Here is a 7,591-nt window from a genome sequence, read left to right on the forward strand (position 1 = left end):
TGGGATCGAGCCCCACATCAGGCTCCTCCACTATGAGCCTGCTTCTTCCTCTCCCACTCCCCCTGCTTGTGTTCCCTCTCTCACTGGCTGTCTCTATCTCTGTCGAATAAATAAATAAAATCTTTAAAAAAAAAAAAAGAAAGTCGCTTCAATTTTAGAAAGATGGACTATTTAAAATGCTGTTTTCCCTGGCCATAGAAAAATTTATGTTAGGAAAGTATTGTGTAGCAAAACTACTTATTCAGGCTAAATGGGAAATGAGTATGTGCAGTGTGTTCCTGTTATGTGCTAAGTGTTGTTACTGAGTAAATGATTTAATGATATTTCTAAAAGTCTTAACGCTTTTTTGCTACTGAAACCTTCCATTAGAAATGACCATGCTGATCCAATTTAAATGATCTGAAGTGGTTAGATTAATATGGGGGGAGGGGTGTGTGTGTATATATACACTTTATATACAGATCCCATGGCTTAAAGTATTCCTTCCAAAATGGCCAAAATGAATTTTTTTCACTCCTTGCCTTTCTTCACACCCTCTCCCAGCTCTTCCATTGCAATTGAACGTGCAGGTAACAAAATTAGTCTTTCTCTCTCCACCGTTCCAAACCTCCCCCCGCCACCCAATTTGGATAGCTCCTTCCAGATTCTTTGAGTCCTATGACTAAGAAAAATATTACAGTATACCCTCTTTATGTAGGTATCTATAAGATATTATATGTATACATGATATAAATATATATAGTTGTGTCTATCTGTAAGGTATTTCTTCTGGAACCCTATTTTGTCTGGACTAGCACTCCTCTTGGGCGGTTCCTCTCTCCAGTTTGTCACAGGGTCCAAATATAAACCATCCTACTTCCATAGCAGAGTGATTGAGTAAGGATAGATACGTAACCAAAGCTGGGTCAATCCTAGCTTCTCATCTCTCTGGGCCACAGTGATTGCAACAGGAGTGGCAGAAAAATTAGATTTCAGTGAAGACCTCTTGCTGGTTTACAGAGAACTGTCTTCTCATTATATCCTTACTTGGGAGAGAGAGAGGGCCAGCTATCCTCTTAAAATGATACTAATTTCATTATAGGGCCTCCACCCTCATGACCTTATTACCTCCCAAAGCACTACCCCCTAATACTATCTTATTAGGGTGTAGAGTTTCAACAAATGAATTCAGGGAGGGGATAAATCTGCAGTCCATAAAAAATATCCAATATCAGAAGTAGGTTTTTGAAAAGATAGATTTCTAGTAAAGCATTTTAAAAGAGATCTTCTGTATTTGTCTATTTTTCCATTTCTGCTCCATTCTTGATTGTATCAGAGCCCTGTATTGCAAGCAACAGAAACCATCTGGCTAACTTAAGGAAAAGGGAATTTAATGGAAGGATATCCAGTGGCTCTCAGAACTGGTGGGCAGGAACCAGGAAAGTACTAGAGGAGAAAAATACTCAAGGAGGAAGCAAAGGGACTTTTTGGTATGACATCCTGGTCAGGATGATCTATTGAATCATTCCTGTCATTTGTTCTTGTTGCTTGCAAGATCAGCTAAGGGCTTGGAGTCCTTGGAGAGAGTGCACAATTGACCAAGATTGGGTTATGTGCCTACTGTTTTGGCTTCTGTAATTGAGGGTAGCATCTGGAATTCTTTGGGGATGGGTGAGCGGGTAGACAAATGTTCTCTGCACTGCACTCTTGGCTGTTCAGTTTCCACACCCATACTGTTCCTTTTATACTTAAATTTCCAAATGTGCTCATGCCTAACAATGCAGCTACCATTTACTACATTCAAGACCCAGGCCTTCAGGCCATGTTCATTTTTCTAGTTTTACCACATTCTCATTGATCTACAAATTACACTGAACTCTGTGTGTGTGTCTGTGTGTGTGTGTGTGTGTGTGTTAGAGAGGAGCATGAGTGGGGAGGGGCAGAAGGAGAGGGAGAGAGACAATCTTAAGCAGGCTCCATGCCTGGCACAGAGCCTGACTCGGGACTTGATGTCATGACCCTGAGTCAGACACTCAACCAACTGAGCCACCCAGGTGCCCCCTGAATGGTCATTTTAATACTTACTAACACAACAGGAAAAGATGGGAAATTTGTTAAAATAACATGTTATATATGATAGCAAGAAAATCTAGGTGGGAGTTACTGTCTTATTTAAGCACCTAATCATGAGACTTTACTTCTTCTGCATCTGTTCTTGTATTTTTGTCTTGGGTGCTACCTTGACCGGTTGGGTTTCTTCCCTGATAGAGTGACCAAGTTTATTTTAGACAGGTCTCAGCTCTTGTTTCTTTTACCACCAAATACGGTAATACAAGAACACAGCACAGAAAATCTTCAGTTTTCCCTTTCTACTCTTCCCTGCTCTTATGTGTGACAGCAACTGTATTATAAAGTTAAACATCCCAACTAACATGGCAACCCTCTTTTTTGTCAGATTACCTAGTGGCATAAAGAATCCAAAATTACCATGTGGCAGTTTGAACTCCCAGTTATTTTCAGCTGATTTCTTTTGAATTCTTAAATATTAAAATCTAGAGTCAGAGAAACAAAAAGCAAAAACCTTATGAGAGGGTGATTGGGTGTAATAGTGAGAAGCTTCTTAGTTCTTGGCGCTTATATAGGAATAGGAGAAATAGCATTAAAAATCAGTTGTTGGATATAAATATACACTGCCTTTGGAAAGACCCCAACTTCTAGTGCTGTCTCTCGGTTGGCTTCATAACTAAGTCTTCAGGAACTTTATCTTACCTCTTCTGTGTAATAAGTTCCTTGGTCAGAGCAATGTTCCGTGGGAATCCATGACAATGTATAAATTATTTAGTAAATCCATAAATGGTGATGCTGCTTGAAGTATCACAGATAAAAGCAAAACTAAAACATTACCTCTTCTAATGGGATTAGTTGGCTACCAGGTAGCTGGCTGACACTACCCACCCCCCAACATATGATACCAGTAGAAGGGGTCTTGGAAAAGAGAAGTGGTGGAGGGTGAGGGAGAGGGGGGAGCAGTAGTCAGAAAAGCCTGTGAAAGTGTGGTTCTGTGTGTATACCGCATCCTGGCACTTTGTTTATACTCTCATTTAGCACCGGCTTGACAAGATGCCAACATTTACAGAAAAGCTTGTCTTGTCTACGTAATTATTCAGAGCCTTATTCACAATGTGAGCTTTGCTGTGAGTATTAACATAGCTCAGAAATAGTCTCACATTCTGGATCCACTTTAAGAGATCCATCTATATACTCCTTCCAGGCTTTCTTAAGTTGACACTAATCATTTTCCAAGCCCTTGAGAATCCAGCCAAACCCCATGTTCACTTTCCATGAATATACACAATCTTATTTCATACCGTATCTCTTCAGGCCAAGGAGACAATGAACTGCTCAAAGTTCTGCTCCCTAGGAGGATTTCCCTTTCCTGCCCTTTGCTGCGACCCATGAACAGGGGGTTTAATGCTCCCCACCACCTCGTTTGTGGCAGGTAGTAACATAACACACACAACCACCTTTATGGCAAGCTGGAATTTTTTTTCCAACATTGGTTATCCATATGGAGCTCTCATGAGGCCAAAGTTGTGAATTGAATGAAAAGAGGCAACATGGCAGGGAAGCATACTGGGAATGTGATCACTTAACTTACTCATGCCTTTAGGACTGGCTCAGGACACTTTTCCTGGATGATAGAACGCAAAGGATGCACGTAGGTCAGTGATTCTCAACTGAGGGCAACTTGCTTTTCAGGGGTAAAATTTAGCCATTTTATTAAATATTTAACAATATTTAGAGACATTTTTGATTGTCACAATTGCAGGGCGCTACTGGCAGCTAGTTGATCAGAAGCCAGGGATGGTGCTAAACATCCACAATGCTCAGGACAGCTCCCCACAAGAAAAAGCAATTTGGGCCCAAATAGCAATAGTGCCAAGGTTGAGAATCTTTGATTTATATTTATGTCTAGATGAGCTGAATAACATCCTGTTCAGAATGGACCACCAGGGTCAGGGTTACCTGGAGTTCCAAGATCAGTGTTCATTCTCCAAAAAGACAGATAAAATGAGCTGTTTCTCAAGAGCGAATAGTTAATTAGCCTAAGAGGACTTGTCTGTGTGCCAGTACCCACTGGACCTCTGGCTGGCAAGGTCTGTCACAGACACTAGCATTAACTACAATAGTCTTGTATATTATTAAAGTTTCCCACATAATACTACTTCCAGTCAAAGAATTCACTAAAAAAATGCATCCACAGAACATTTTCTTCCCATCTCTATATGCTGCCTGTTTTGTACTGACAGGAGAAAGGCTTCTGTAAAGATTTATACAACAATGCTATTGTTGAATTGGAAGCTGGGACCCCATTTGGCCATTTCAAGTTCCTTAAAGCACTGGGCACTGATAAAATGGATGTCAAGGTGCTGGAGTGGTTGATAATCCACCAAGGGGAAATCAAGTTACTGCTACACAATGAGTATGGACAACACCCCAGAGGCCCTGAGTTGCTTCCTTCTTAGACTCTCAAGTTAGAAGATCTCAACAACCTTACATAGACAGGGGCTCAAATTTCTTAGGAGTGAGGTTTTAGTTAACCCCACTGGATAAAAAAACCTACACATGTTAAGAATTCTGGCTGCAAGTCAAGGGAACATGGAATAGATAATGGACAAAATAAATTCATAAATACTATCTAGGGTTTCATGACCAGTTTCAAAAACAAAGATGTATATAGCCTCTACCTATTTTCCTTTCTATGGCATGTGTGTATTTTAACCAAATTTAGCTTTTTTCTGTTTCTTCCATTGTTGCATATAGGATTTTTGACATTGACTAACTACAATGTGGTGCATAGATTGCAGAATATTGTGAATGGGATTACTATAGAACTGAGGAGGAAAGGACATTCCTGAGATCCTGGATATGGAACTGAATATAGTAACTTATGAGACTTGATTGCCATCCTGTGAGGAAGGGTGCATTCTCAGTTGAATGAGAAATAGTTGTACTATGTTAGGTGGGATAATTTTTTGAAGTATGATCATGGGAAATTGTGGCTATGTGTATATTGGGCAGGCAAAGGAGTGGACACTAGTGGGTATTTTGTCATTTATTGACCACTCAGCCCCACAACCCATTTTTATTTTGGGAGAATTCCTTGTTATTTGTTTGTGGGAGGCAAGGCTCCACATTACATTAGAGAAGGCTGAGATTAGATATTTTCTTTCTCTCAAACTGGTTAGTATGTAACCTTGGTGCCTACCATTTGTATGCTCCTGCCCAAGTTTTGAATTGTGAATGAATGACACAATAGCAGAAAGCTTAGAAATATTGTTGAGCCATTCTGTTGCAATGGCCATGGTTTCTAGCGGAGTTCAGTAGTGATTGGGCCAGTAATAGAATTCTAACCAGGCTGTTTTGAAGCTTATCTCAGCTATAATCTCTGCTATCAAGCTTTCCTTGGTTTCTGTTATCCTTTGATCCTGGGGTTTTTGGCCTTTCCCTCAGTTCTGTGAGCTACTCCCTAATCGTACAATAAAATTACTTAATTCTTACCTAGTTAAAATTAGATTCTGATGTTTAAGATCAAGAACCAAGAATTCATCATATATCAACTTTTCACCACCACCTGTCCACAAAGCTTTAAAAAAACTTTATTCTACAGTGATTTCTGCCACCTGGATTCATTGCTTTTACTACTAATTTTGAAAACTATCATATACTCTCCAGCCTTATTATTTTATAATGACTCATCTTCCTAAAGAGTCTTTTAGACTCTTTTTAATATACACAATACTTAGGCTGAAGCTTACACACAGCAGGTGCTCAGTAATTGTTTATGACATTTATTGAACATTTAATCTGCATAGAATTACAAAGTGGTGTAAAGAAAAATAATAAATAATTTTCAAAGAATTGACCTCAGATCTGTGTAACTTATATAAATAGACATTACGGAAACTTACTTCAAACACATGAGTGTTTCCTACACTGGTACAAAAAAAAATCTTTGTGTATAATATTGAAATTTAAAAAATATATATATAAGAAAGGCTAAAAGGAATGTATAAATGTGATTTTTAAAATATATTCTTGGATTTCTTTAGATCTAGACCATTTGCACTGCCATTGGATTTATCAGAGAGGTGGTATAATTAAAGGATAATCAAAATGTAATTTATTTAGATTTTCATTAATTAAAATATCAGAACGACCTCCATAGTAAAGTAGTCTTAAATATTAAGTCACTAAGATAAAGACCTAAATTATACAAAACTCTAGGTCATTGCTCTGAGTTAAGAGGTATCCAGCAATACAAGATGATTTGTCAAACATCAGTGTTTAGATTGGTAATATTTTTTTACTTGTAATCTGAAGAAGTTGTGTACAACAAAATTTCCAAATTCACAATGATACTGAACTCTCCTACTGGAATTTAGAAGAAACTCTGTTAAGAATATCCCAGAAAGACATACAAATAGGCAGAACAATGACATATTTGATAGTGGACAACTTGGTAACATTATGGGAAAAGGGGCACCTGAGTGGTGCAGTCGATTAAGTGCCCAACTCTTGGTTTCGGCTTAGGTCATGATCTCAGGGTCGTGAGATCAAGACCTGAGACCAGCTGTGCACTCAGAATGTAGTCCGCTTGAGATTCTCTCTCCCTCTCCCTCTGCCCCTCCCACTCATGCATGCTCTTGCTCTCTATAAAGTAAATTAATAAACCTTTAAAAAGAAGAATTATGGAAAAAATGTGTATATAAGGGACCACCAGGAAAAGTGTTACAAACAAATTGAAATACATACTTTGAATTAAACTTCTGTCCTCTACTAAAGAAAAAGTCAGAAATGTTTCAAACCCTTGCTGAAAAAATGGACCAAAATTGAGTGTAAGAAGTCCTCAGTTTGAAAAGTTTAAGCTTAAAAGTGTGGGGGGGGGAGGGGATAGTCACTAGTGGTTTATTAAATCATAAAGGATTAGAATTTAAATGGTTGTCTGCAATTCCCAATATATAAAAATAATAAACGATCCTTAGAGCTCATGTGATAGTTTTAGAAGGAAAAAATTCCTCAGTGCATTTCAAACTTAGGATATAGAGTTTCTACCTATAGATAGTGCGGGCTAAAAATCTAGGTAGCTTTGGGAAAGGTTTATGAGACCATGAATGATGAGTGGTGCAGTTTTTGAAGGTAGAAAGTTTCAGAGATATAATTTTCTGGGAAAAGTTCTGAAAAGTAAAGAGTTGTTTTGTGTAAACACTATGAAAGAGCCCTGAACTGCACGGGAATTGCTGACATTTACCCTGGCAGCCTTTTCTTTCCAACAAAACTTAATACTGTTGCCTTGACACCTCTTCCAGTACCATACTCCCTGTTTCTCTCTCTCTCCTCAGAAATCAATATTGTTTTACACTTACTTACATGGAATTAACTGCTGAGATGGGCCCATCTTGGACTCACTGAAATCGTATTTTCCTTCTCTTTAGAGAAGACTGCAAGGCCAACCACTTAGTGGCTTTGGGTCAGCCCCAAAATGGACCTGGACAATCAGTTCAGTATAATATGTCAGAGAAGATACGAATTCCTTTTTTTTTTTTTTTTT

The sequence above is a fragment of the Ailuropoda melanoleuca genome, chromosome 2, assembly GCF_002007445.2.
Source record: "Ailuropoda melanoleuca isolate Jingjing chromosome 2, ASM200744v2, whole genome shotgun sequence".
In the NCBI taxonomy this organism is placed as follows: domain Eukaryota; kingdom Metazoa; phylum Chordata; class Mammalia; order Carnivora; family Ursidae; genus Ailuropoda; species Ailuropoda melanoleuca.